At 46.8% G+C, this 13,128-nt stretch overlaps 1 pseudogene; it reads left to right on the top strand.

Moving 5' to 3' along the window:
- LOC149355412 (uncharacterized) overlaps window positions 1-12,824 on the top strand; it is a 26,784-nt pseudogene extending 13,960 nt beyond the window's left edge.
- Window positions 12,825-13,128: the final 304 nt, after the last annotated feature.

Below are 13,128 nucleotides of genomic sequence, written 5' to 3'. Positions count from 1 at the left end.
TTCAGTCTCTTGTGAAGCCTGCCACAAAGCAGGGTTGACACAAACAATCAGACAAATAAACACACGGGGACACAAAAGAACAGCATGCGTCAAAACAGCGCACAAAAAACAGCACAGCGAAAAAACAGCACGGTTAAAGAAGATAGATTGATAGATACAGGGGGAGGGAAAGGCAGAGATGTTAACCAGAAAGGATTCCGGTTGGCTACCCTGCACAGTGGAAGGCAATGAGGGGTAAGTCTGAACACAGGCGGCAGCGACCTTAGTAGTTAGCGAGTGCTCGTTTCGGGTGGAGACACCGAAATTTTGGCTAGCGTATTCTTTGTTTCAAACGGTGGGTATCACCCCAGGACACGTGATACGCGCTCCGCGATTCATAAATGCGCGCTATACAGTTTATTGCAGCATTATCTATACTGAGCAATTTCGATTTCGGTTCCTGAGGTGTTTCCATGTGTTGTGACGTCATAATCAGGGAAGAGCAGCAAACCTGGTCACGTGGGCCCCAAAAGTTGTGACGCACGGACTGCTGCGTCGTCTGCTCTCGTATACATGCTGTGCATACCAGCGCCTTTCGAAATGCCGTCAAACTTGGTCGGTACTGTGATATGGTGAGAAAAGTCAAGCGCGCAAGGGACGACAGCGAGTTCTGAAACCAAGCGGCTCGCTTGGACCGATCTCAGTCGGCATACCGCGTATGCCAACGCGGTTTCCGCGTTGCATTTCGCTTTGCCACACTACGCCGATGCTCGGCAGACGTCTGTGTCGGTGGCCCGTGGCTGACAGCAGCGATCGGCCGACCCGTAGCTCACATTGCAGCGACACGATGTCTCACTGTTCGTGCCGACAAATACCCTTCGCTGTCTTCACTTCGCTCCGCTCGCGCAGTCGCGCTGCGAGACTGCTCCGGGTCCCGTGGCTGCTGATTACGACGTCTGGTGCTCGCTTTTTTTTAATCCTATGTTGATTGCCTAAGGGCACAAAACGGCATGTAATGATAGATGAGGATGCCTAAATAAATGAGAAAAGGTTCGCTGATCTAATAAAATCGAGCAGTGAACGATGATGAGGTACATGTGTCCAAGCGATGTATGAAGCACTATTGTCGGGCGAAAGACCCACTGCCGTCAGGTGCCTAAATCTTGTCGGCTTCAACGCCGGGCAAACCCACCGCAGGTGGTGAATGTCGGCCTCAAGATTTCTGTTCTTGCAGACTGGACACCCGGGGCGGGGATACACACCTTCGAATTGCGGCCACTTTCGTGTCACGGCTAGAGTTAGGGCATCCCCGACCCGGATCCTCCGAAGCGCAACCTCCTCTGCACGGGTAAGACCACGGGGGAGGGTTACCGCACACGGAGGAATTAGAGCACGTGTGCGGCGCCGGAGGTGTTTCTTTTTTTGTAAAAAGGAGGGTGGTGTCAACCAGAGTGAGGACTCGAGGCGAAGACGAGGTTGGGGTCGCAAGGCGGGTCGCAGAATCTGCACGGCTTTGCGAACTCAGGAGGTCTCGCGGGACCCACTCAATTCGGATTGGCTGCGGGATGCGTGCCGCGAGACGATGCATGTCCTGGCAAATGCCTGGGGCGCGACTGACGTGTCGTTGTAGGCGTATGACGTGAAGGGCGTCGGTGCGGATGACAATGCGAGCCGTAGGCAGTAGGGAACGGCGGCCTCAGTGCCTCTTGAACGGCAAGCATCTCCGCACAGAAGGAGGAAGGAGGTTTTGGGAAGCGAAGCCTGGACGTTTTGTTCAGGGCAGGCTTGCAAGGGCAGTAAATTGCAGTAGTGGTTTCGTATGCCTAGATCCCTGCGTCAACGTATAAAACGATGGATCCATGCGGCAGATGGGCGTCTTGTTGTGTAATTCGTTCGCGAAACGACGCCACCGCGAAGGTACACTGTTAGCAAAAAAACACCCAAAAGGGAGTAAATGGCTTGTCCTCTAACGCACACCCAAAAGGATGTTTTTTTTCTCCATATGTATGGTGTTTTTTTTATTTGCTTCTTTATATGAGCGAGTTATTTTGGAGTATAAGGGAGTAAATTTTTTACTACCGACAGAAATGGAGCCCAGAAAGGCGTCATGTTTATTTATCCTCATTCAGGCTCATTCTTACAGCCGTGACAGCAGCGGAAACGGGCAGTACCTCTGCGGGCCGCCGGCAAGCCAACTTGGGAAACTGCGCTGCCCTAATGTAACTCCGCATCACGCATTCTATTCGCCGTTTGCAAGCCCAGCGGCGGCGTAGACAGCATGAGTCGTCTGCTTGTCGTCTCCTTTTGCTGTACGAGCTCGTTTGGTTGGTTACGTTCGTAGATAAAAGGATGTAACATTATAATCAGTAGTTAAAAATTGAAAAAGAGTCCCCGGGTAGTTTTCACGGTCATGCACCACGCTATATTTGACTCAAAATCAGAGAAAAAAGTTTAAAATACACCTGATGGTAGTTTGGAATGGCAGTCTTTGCTACATATTCATTTCATTAAGGCTTTCATTTTCAATATGACTGAGGAAATATGTAGCCTCATGAGCTCAATCAAGAGCTCAGCGTTGACACTACGTTCTATCGCAGTTCTATGTTCATTCAACACATAATCTGCGGCAACACACTGCGAAAACCACACTGAAAAAAGCCTGTGAGAATTAGGCCTAAACGGGAGCTGTTACAGGGTGGCGACACTAACAAAGAAAAATCAGGTAAGGTTAGAGCACTGGAGGCTCCAAAACAGTAATTCAATTATGTTGCGTACTGTAGCGGAAAACGGCGACAAGCCGATATCTTGTACGGCGGCAGGCGCCCGTGAAGGAGCAGAAGTGTGCAGAGATCCAGCGACGATGGTAACCAAGCGGTCTTCACTCATCGTCATTATCTGACGACTGACCAGAAGCAGACGAGACGCTAGGTGGCGGGGCGGATTGCACAAAATGGTGTTTTTTTACTTCATTTCGGCACTTGAGGAGTATTTGGCACAATCAACTTCCTTTCTAGACTTGAGTGAATCCAGGTAAATCCTCATTTTTACTCTATTACCTCATGGGAGTAAAATGGAAGACAGTCCACCTTTTTACTCCAGACTCATGGAGTAAATGTTTTCACAATTAGAGTAAAAATGGTGGCCGCCAACATTTATACTCCCTCTTGGGTTTATTTTTGTTTACAGTATAGATGATAGCCGACGTAGATCAGTTGGTTTGTTATCGCTACCTGCACAAAATGCCAGGGAGTGAGAACTGGTGGAGGCGGCTGTAGAATGGAGTGCGAGGAAGCATACGCTCTGAGTGCACACGTTGCGTGTGTAAGGTTAGACTTAAGCCGGCGAGCATCACGTCTTTGCTGCACCAGCTCATCTAGTGTATTCAGCTGCGCACGTTCTTGGAGCGCCACAATCGGGATGATGCGGGGAAGGCAAGTGATGACGCTCATTGCCTTTCGATTAACGGCTTCAAGGCGATTCCACTGGGCCCTCGTCAAATGCTGAAATTGGGCTTGGTAAACGAGACGCGGTTGCACAACCACCCGCACCAAATGATTTTCCACTTCAGAGCGGGCGCCGCCTGTGTTAGGAGCAATGCGTCTAATCAGACCTAACGCCTCAATCGCTTGCTCTTTAGCTCGAGAAAGCCAAGCAGTCCCTGTTCCTGACTCAAGTATTGTTAAGCTCAAGATTTCGACGGTCGAACTTTCTTGAAGTGGAGTTCCCGATAAATGGAGACGAATTGGTTTCGCAGCGAGTTTACGGCGTCCAGCGGTTGGCAACTGACACATACGTAGTTTTTCTCACTGAAAGCTGAAGACCAATTGAAGACGCATAAGTTGACGTAATATCTACGGCTGATTGTAGGGCGGAGGCTTGAGTCAACAGGTCGTGGTGGGTGCTCCACACAGTCATGTCGTCAGCGTACAATAAAAACTTAATATCAGACACATCATGTAAGCGCCAAGAAAGGGGATAAAAGTAATATTAAATAATGTGGGCGATAATACCGATCCCTGGGGTATGCCGCGAAGAGGCACAAATGATCCGACGGCCTCACCACTGAGGTGTATGGCTAAGTGTCAGCGCCCTTCCTGTCCCATTCTTCGCCATTATTCGTTTGTCCTTGTCTTTTCGCGCTGCATTCTTTAACCATGATCACTGACCATCAAGCCCAAACAGCCATTTTAGTTCATCGGCCTTCTAGATAGGATTTTACATAATTGCGCACTCTAACGGGGAAATGCAGCATGTCGAGCGATTCCAGGATAGCAGCATGACTGATATTGTCGTACGCCTTTTCAACGTCCATGGCCAGTACGGTACGTACATTGTGGCTGCGAGTTGATGTTAGAACTGATGACGCCAAGACAGCCAATCCATCTTCTGTACCTATGTACGTCCGAAAGCCGATTTGGGCAGTGTGATAGAAACCGTGGTGCTCAAGCCACCACGAAAGTCGTGTGGCAAGCATTTTTTTCGGTAAGCTTGCACAAAGTGAGCGTAAGCGAAATGGGCCGGAAATTACCAAGGTCTGTCGGCGGCTTTCCTGGCTTTGGGATGGGGATCACAATAGCCGATTTCCAAGTTTCTGATACGATGCCTTCTATCCATACCTTGTTAATGGTGGCGAGGAGTTGAGGGAGTACAGCGGAACTCAAGTTCTTGTACACCTCGTATGGAATGAAGTCCGGGCCGGGTGCAGTCTTCCGACGGCCCTCATCTATTGCTGCAAGAAACTTGGGCATGGAAAATGGGCTTGAGATTCCCTCGGTGAGGACTGAAGATAGTAGCCTGTCGACATATGCTGGAATGCCAGCCAAGGAGGCTCCTGTAGTCCTTGGAGGCAACACGACATACTTGGGGAAAAACTTCCGCGCTGCATCTTTTGCGAAATCAACCGGAGCTGAGTTAGCAGCGAAGCATGATGTGTCCGCTGCGTGAGGACGACGGGAACCATGTTCCGTAGCGCGAAAAGGTCGCCATAGAGAAGCATTCGATGACTTTGTCGAAAACTGTTCACACCACGCATGCCACTGCCTTCGCGATAGATCACGTTTATATCTGCGAGCCTTGGCAGTAAGGTAATTCAGCCTTGTGCGTACTTGTGCAGAAGTCAAGTCTTGGGAAGCTGCCATCTCTGCTTGTCGGCGAGCAGCCCACAAGTTAAGCAGGCCCACATCCGGCGCCGGGCGATTGACGTCTGTACAGGTGACAGTTATAGCCTTGTTAAGCGCAGTTTGTATGCAGTCTATATGTCGTGTAGTTGACTGCAGAGAGATCTTCGAGGGTAGTGCGAAAGGTGTCCTAATTGACCACAGAAAACCTACGGCGCAATCGGCGGGCCCGTAACTGATGAAGACCGATGATGATAGGGTGGGGGTCACTACCCCAGCAGTCAGACTCCAGGTGCCATAAGGAGTGCCGGGACCGGACCACCACGTAAGGTCCGGAGCATATGTTGGAGTGCGAGCATGGTGCACAGCCCGCGTTGCTGAATCGGGATGGTTGAGTAAACCAAACAACGCATCCGCGAAGGCGTCCCGCACACGCCTACCACGGGTGCTTGAAGTGGGGTATCCCCAGTCTGGGTGAGGGGCGCTAAAGTCACCACCGACCAAAATAGGGCACCCTGGGTGTTGTGTGTGTAGCAAACAGCCCGTGTATTCGCTAAATGAACGCGTTAAGGTAATTGTACAGGATTCAGCATTTACCGCGCGAGTACGTAATTTCCCAAGCACTGCGCCAACGACGACGACTGCAACTCAGCGCTAATTTTGTTGCACGTTCGTTCTGCATGGATTACAAGGTACGTTTTACTTAAGTTAAACGATCTCTTCTCTTCTGCGCCGGCTGTACGCTTACTTGTTTACGCAGTGCGCTAACTGCTGGAATCAGCGAAGAATGCGAGCGCTAGCCTGGGGAACGCTTCATAGCTAGGTTGTTGTCACCGCGTAGGATTGGCGTTTCTTGCTCGTTCCGAAGTGTGCGGTACCATGACGTTACATTGGTTTACCTAGAAGTATGTTGGGCGCCCATTTGTGATAATTAAAGTGACTGAATTTGTTGTCCTTGAGCAACGCCGACGACTGCTAGCATCCTGGGCACCTGCAGCATCGGTCGGCAGACTGGATCACACCGCCTAGCAGTGGCGCTTCCCGCTCGATATATTTGCGTCATAAAATGTAAGCAATACTCCATTTTAGGTCACTGTTGTCGAAACTATATGCTCGATGGCCATTTGTATTTGCTAACACTTCGGAACTCGCTCTCCACGATCGTCACATTCGCACATATGAAACCCCCGGACGCGCTAGGCCTGTTCGTACCGCTGGTTAGTGTCGACGGGCGAACAGGGAGAGCAAGAGGCTGCAGCGATGTCGCTCGAAGGCATCGAAAAGCCTAGCGCGTCGCTGGTTCGAATGCAGATTCATGCATTATCATCTTTTTTTCCTGCTTCGTACTGTTCTGTCGCAAGAGTTGTGAAATTCGGAAGCATCAAAATGGCACCTAACGGCTGAAAAAAAAAGAAAATAAAAGTCGAACGAAAGTGTGTAAAGGACAATAGATATGCAACTTTAGTTTGTTGCCTGAGAATTCGGATATCGAACCGAGCTTCATTTTATTGAAACGATCACCACAACACGAAATAAATCGCTTGACTATTCTGGTCACGAAACAGAGCTGTTGAAGATAGCCTAAGGTATGCTGATCATTGAGTCAAGTCCAACTCCAGCTAGTTCGAACAGAGTTTGCATCTAGCCAGCTTCGGCGCTGTTTTTTTCGCGCCCACGCGATGAGCGCGTATGAGCGCTAAGTTGTTTTGCTTCACAACCACGGAGCCCCTATGGGAGCGCATCTAAATTGCACTGATGAATGTAGCACGTATTTCACTGGACTTAGAGAGTGCACCTGGCGTTGCCGCGGGGTTTTATGACACCGGCCGTATATTCCTTAAGTAGCCCTCCTTAAGAAGCAAGGCACACGTGTTTGCGCAAGCACTAAAATTAATATCTCAAATGTACATTTTTAATCAGACCAAAATTAAGAGGCAACAGACGTGCTGGGAAACGAAACTTTTTATTTTATTTATTTATGGTTACTACGATCTTGTACACAAGATCATAGCAGGTGGGAAACAATGTGTTAAGATACAAAAATACAGATACATACGAAAAAAACAGAATTGCACATAGAAAATCAGCAAGAAAATACGGCGGCAAGGTCATCAACAACAATCATTTCAAGTGCTCTTGAACCAAATGCAATTATCTCTGCCTGACAACATCATCCGTGAGGTTATTCCAATCAGTGATGGCCCTTGGAAAAAAAGAATATTTAAAACAATTAACTCGCGAATTCAATGGCGTTATGGAAAGAGAATGGCGATTTCTAGTTTGGTACCCCGAGGAATAAGTAAGGATATTAGAGGTGTCAACATTGAAATTATTGTTAATTAATTGAAAGAAAAATTTTAAGCGACATATTCGATTTATGTTAGGAATAGAGGGAAAGCCGCTTTTTTTGAGGAGATCACTGACTGATGCTCGCCCGTAAGTGTTATGTATAAACCTTACTGCTTTCTTTCGGATTCTTTCAGGTTTATTTATGTTTGTGAACGGGTCCCAGATAATGACTGCATATTCTAAGATTGGTCTAATAATAGTGTTGTAGGCAAGGAGGCGTGTACCAGGGGTCACTAACTTAAGCGAGCGTCGTAAGAAAAAGAGCTTTCGGAGAGCGTTTGATGAAACATAGTCGACATGCTTGGTCCAAGAGAGGTTACCAGAAATCCATAGGCCTAGATACTTATATTCTTTAACTTCATAAAGAAAATTATTTTTAGCATTATAGTGATATAGAAGAGGGTTCTTTTAAGTGTTATTCTCATAAATACGGTTTTTTTCAAAATTAATTGACATTTGCCACTTCTCACACCAAGAGACTATTTTTGCAAAATCATTATTCAGCCTAATTTGATCGTCAGTGGAACTTATTTTCTCATACAGCACACAGTCGTCCGCATATAACTTAATATCTACTGACAGGTCATTAACAATATTATTAATAAATATTAAAAACAGTAGGGGGCCAAGGATGGATCCCTGGGGAACGCCAGAATCGTCAAGAACGTGATTGGAGCGGGGTTTATGTAATTCTTTGCATTTATTGTATAGCTCTGCTTCAGTAGACTCCACCTTTTTTGTTGTTTTAGGTGTGTGTTTGTTACGTGTTTCTTGTTGTTCCTGACCTAAAGGGTCAAATTTGTCGAAAATTAGCGTGTAAATAAAATTGGCTTCTAAGCGATAAAATTAGTTTTGGTCAAATGTTGTGAAAAATGATGTTTGGAGATAATTCTCTTCGAAGTGAAAAAAGAGCTCCAATGTAAAATTACGATCAACAAATGGACGTTGGTGCATGAATTTTCAGGTCAGTTGTTTATGCCATTTCGCAAAGTAAACGCCGGTCAGCCTCGGACAAACACTGCGCAGCGTCCTGGTTGAACACCAAACGAACTGAAGACACCGGCTCGGGCAATCCTGCCATCGTTAAATGGAAGCATCGCATACTGGGTATTTTCAGTGTACGAAGGCCCTGTAGCTCGCTCCAGACAAAATTTCTGAAGATTCAATAGCCGAGGGCGAGAGTTTTGAAGAATAAGAGCTTACACCTAGAGTGCTAAGTCGGGCGTATTTGTCAGGATTCAGCATCGTGATGGTCAAGCCGCACAACCGATGCTTCCAGAACAACTTCTTCAGCATTATTCATTCCATTACCAGCCAGAAAAAAGTGGGTATTTCTGATAGCGAATATTATTCTATCCTGTTGTTTACTAAGTCTGTGAAACGACCATTCGCTAATGCCCAAAGTCGCTGCCATATATGCTGTGATTTACCGCTTGCGATTATGGCTATATTTCTTCTACAGTATATAACAGCCCTGCACCCTAGTCCGATGTGCTGCCTTGTTGTCGTGCAGTTTTTTCTCTGCGCTCTTCCGTTGTCGTGCTGTTTTTTCGCTGTGCTGTTTTTTCCCTGTGCTGTTTTGTCACTGTGCTGTTTTTTGCGCCGTGCAGTTTTGTCGTGTGCTGTTCTTTCATGGCACCCCTCGAAGCGCCTAATGTTCACCAGCCATTAATATTTTGTATGCAACAGTGGCAATGGTAAAGAGCCACTTTTGGTGTGGAGCATGGAGCGAATGCGTCCGCATACCGTATAAAATCTGCATACTTTTCTCCATAAATATATGCAAAAGAATCTGGCTGAAACTTGCTGTTATCGTCTCGACAAATAAACAGCTAAACTGAAACTTTGTCCACCGCCTATCGGTGGACACCTGAACCAGAGAGAAGGCGCATAACTGCCCTCTTGGAACAGTGGACACCTCAACCATGCTTTAGGCTAAGTGGCGGTAGTGACAGGTGTGCGCTGCATGCGCTGACATTGACAACGTTCTGCCAGAAACGCGGCGCTGAAGTCATAGGCCATCGGCAGTAATAAGCAGTATCTTTCGATACATTTTGTGTATCGGTATTAGGTATCGGGTGCTGAAAACTAGAGTATCGGAGTATCGGTATCGAAAATACATTTTTAGTGTATCGTGTATTTTACGATACCCGATACAAAAAAAACTGTAAAAGCCCTCGCTCAGGCGGTAGTACAAGACGGGCGGCAGCACCTTCGCTGCTTTTAAGCCAACTCCCAAGCTACCACTTTTGGATCGGCGTTTCTGTGCCGTCCGACTGTCCGCCGTCCCATTTCAGTGCGACTGCTCGCACGTGTTTTTAGTTTGCGGTATACGCCAGTAGCCTTCGCCTCGTTACGCGCGGATAAGCAGCAGCTATGGCTGACGAACTTCGGTGTGCCATCTTGGATGGAAAATATTTCACTGTCACGTCATCTGATGAAGACAGAGTCAAGGCCATGTGCTCATTTTGTAAAACAACAATCAACGGTGCCTACTCCTCGACTTCGAATTTCAAGCTTCACCTTAAGGTACGTAAACGTTCATAGCTTTACTGTTTTTAACGCCTTAATATTTGAGATTTTAACTGTCACTTACGGGATGAAACTAGGCGCTGGGCATTTCGGCTAAGCGAAAAAATAAACGATAAAATTACGTCAAATTACGTTGTTTGAAATATTGTTTTAGCCTGATGAGGTCGCTATTCTTTTCATGCAGATACAACTTGCTGGCAGTTAAGTACGAGTTGCACTTGAGTCAAAGCTGACTATCACGTAAACAATCCTGGCGCGGGATGAAAGTTCCAAATGAACTAAGCAAGGGCGCCCAGGGCATAATACGACGGTGTCTGTTGGATAAGGCGTAGCTGTGAGTATTGGGGTACTGCTCCAATATCTTATACGCCCCTGCTGACCAGCCACCATTATCTCCTATCCGCTTTCTATCTGTAGGCAGATAGATGCCCCTTTGCGAGCAACCAAGTAATAAGAGGTATCGTTTCATTTCAGCGTGTACATCCCCTGGAGCTGCAAAGTCTCGAAGTGTACAAAGAAGGCTGGAAAAAAACAACCACAAAGAGGAAAGCTGACACCACCAACGAGAAAATGCTCCAAAAAACTGCTTTGTTCTACCAGGAGTAATCTGTCTGAACCCGAAGTGGATAACCTAATTGTTAGGTTTGTGGTGGACGGTCTCCATTCGCTATCGACGGTTGAGGAGCCAGGCTTCGTAGCGCTCATAACAGGTACGCTCTTTCCTCTAAATATGGAGATTAGATAGTTATCAAGAAAATTTTGTTCCTTACTCGTAGGTTTGCGCCCGGGAAGCACCGCGATTTCACGACGAACGCTTGGACGAACAATGGATGAAGAATGGGAGAAAATGTTGGGCGACGTACGCCTGAAACTGCCTGACCAACTTTATGCCGCGACGACCGCTATCATCTGGTCTACACCTCACCGGAGCTTTAGGGGGGTCACAGTTCATTGGGTAAGTAAGCAATTTTTCCACTTGAAAAATAGTGCAGTTCAGAAAGCCTGCGCTCAAGCATACACTCTTCTTATCGTTCTTTAGATCGGTCCCAACTCTCTCTCACGGCGATCATTGGCATTAGCCTGCAGAAGGTTTGCTGGACGTCACACCTACGACAAAATCGGCGAATTACTTGAAGACATCAGACAAGACTTCGACATTTCCCATGAAAAAATTGTAGCCACCGTCATCGACAACGCCAGCAACTTTGTTAAAGCTTTTAAGGAGTTTGGCTTACGCTCCGAAATCATCGATGAGGGTAAGCGGTACAAAGCAAATCATTTGCTTGCAATTAAAAGTAGAATGATTTTATACGCACGACGTCGTGCTTGCCAAACAGGGACTTGTACCCACGACGTAGCCTGCAAAAGTGACAAAAAGGCGCCAGTTCGCGCAAGTCGACGGGATTTTTTCCAATTATTGTAAATCAAGCAAACAGCGCACACGCTGAATATCCAGTTATAAGCAATTTAGTGTACTTATACCCGCCAGTGTATTTTCTACTGTGACGCCAAGGCGGGTGATTTCATTTTTACGAATTCGGCAGCTAAAATATAAAAAGTAAACGTCAGAAAATTAGCCAATGTTATCAAATGTGGTTTCTAGCAAAGCAGAAAACTTTCTATTTTCATTTACCTGTATTTTGCGAGATGAACCATTCTTTTTATAAAACGTGTGATACTTACGAAAGTTCTTAGAAAAATGTTTTCAATGAAAGCACCTTCTTTCTGGCAGATGGAGCCGCAGATGACTTGTCTTTCGAGTCGGTGACAGAACCTGATCTTGGCCTCAAAGATGCCGAAATTACATTGCCTCGTCATGTCCAGTGCGCTTGTCACATCACTCAGTCTTGTGGCAGTTTCGGATGTTAAAGTAGCTTTGTCGACAGTGTCTTTTGAGCGTATTCACTCACCTGCCATGATAAAATGTTCGGCACTTTGGAACTGCGTCCGAAGGCCCAAGTCGTCCGAGATAATCGTGAGCGCCTTAGGGCATTCTTTACGAACGCCGTGTGTGACGCGATGGAATTCTTTATACGACAGCATCAAAGACCTTCTTCGATCGAGGGACAAGCTTCGAGACATATGCAACACCCTCAAGCTGCAAGTATTCGAAGAAAGGGACTTCGCCTTCCTGCTTGAGTACTGCGATGTCTTGCAGCCCATCGCCTCTGCTTTGACACGCCTCCAAGCTGAAGCTGACTGCTTCTTCGGAGAACTGGTCCCAACTCTTCTTCAAGTGGAATCAAAGCTTCACGAGAAAGCTGCTGCCGACTATGTTTATTGCAAGCCACTTTTGGATGCAGTTAGGAATGAATTCACCCGCAGGTTCTACCATCTGTTGAAGATGAAACTGAGTGCAAAAGAGGCAACAGTTGCTGCTGTTCTACACCCCTATTTCAAGTTGCGGTGGTTGCCAGCAGAAATGGAAGACTTCCGCCGTCATGCTCAGAAGCTTACAGAAGAAGCTGTTGTCGACTATGTCAGCACAGCACAAGCCGCGCATTCTTCCGCACGCGAGGCAGTGGGATCATCGGCGCCAGCAGCATCAAATGCGTCAGCTGAAGCATTCTTTTCATTTGAAGAGACAAGCGGTATAACCAGCCGTAGCTCTCAGGAGGCGTTAGTGCAGCTTCAGTTTCTCAAATGATTACAAGATCCTCGAGTTGATGTGGCTATGCTTCATTCTTATCCACTGATAAGAGGCGCCTTGTCAAGTATAATACTGCGACGTGCTCGTCTGCTCCTGTAGTGAGGCCTTTTTTTGTCTCCCTTATAGCGCGCCCACATCGCGGGGCTCTTTCAGACCGGTGGTTCGAGCAAATGTTGTTACTTAAGTCCTTCAAGTAAACGTAACGAATACTTTTTGCCTAATAAAAACGTTCAGCCATTTTAATTGTTGTCGTTTTAATTCTAGCTTTTCAAGAATAGTTTGCAGCTTCAGAAGTTTGTTATCGCAGTACTGGCAAACCAACTGTTCGGTTCCCAAGCGCACGGAGCTTGCATCATTTAGTTTGATCAAAGGCACAGGCCATCGGGTAAGTACTCTATAGTATCGAACCGAAAACAGAAAATGTTTCAGGTTTATTCATATAGCCAAGTGCTCACAGATTGGTTCGTATGAGGAACTTTGGGTTAAATGATTTTTCGCTAG

Source organism: Amblyomma mixtum, chromosome 3, assembly GCF_055824585.1.
Source record: "Amblyomma mixtum isolate Tamu chromosome 3, ASM5582458v1, whole genome shotgun sequence".
Classification (NCBI taxonomy): Eukaryota; Metazoa; Arthropoda; class Arachnida; order Ixodida; family Ixodidae; genus Amblyomma; species Amblyomma mixtum.
The sequence above is the reverse complement of the archived record's forward strand: the minus strand, read 5'-3'. Positions and strand labels throughout refer to the sequence as shown.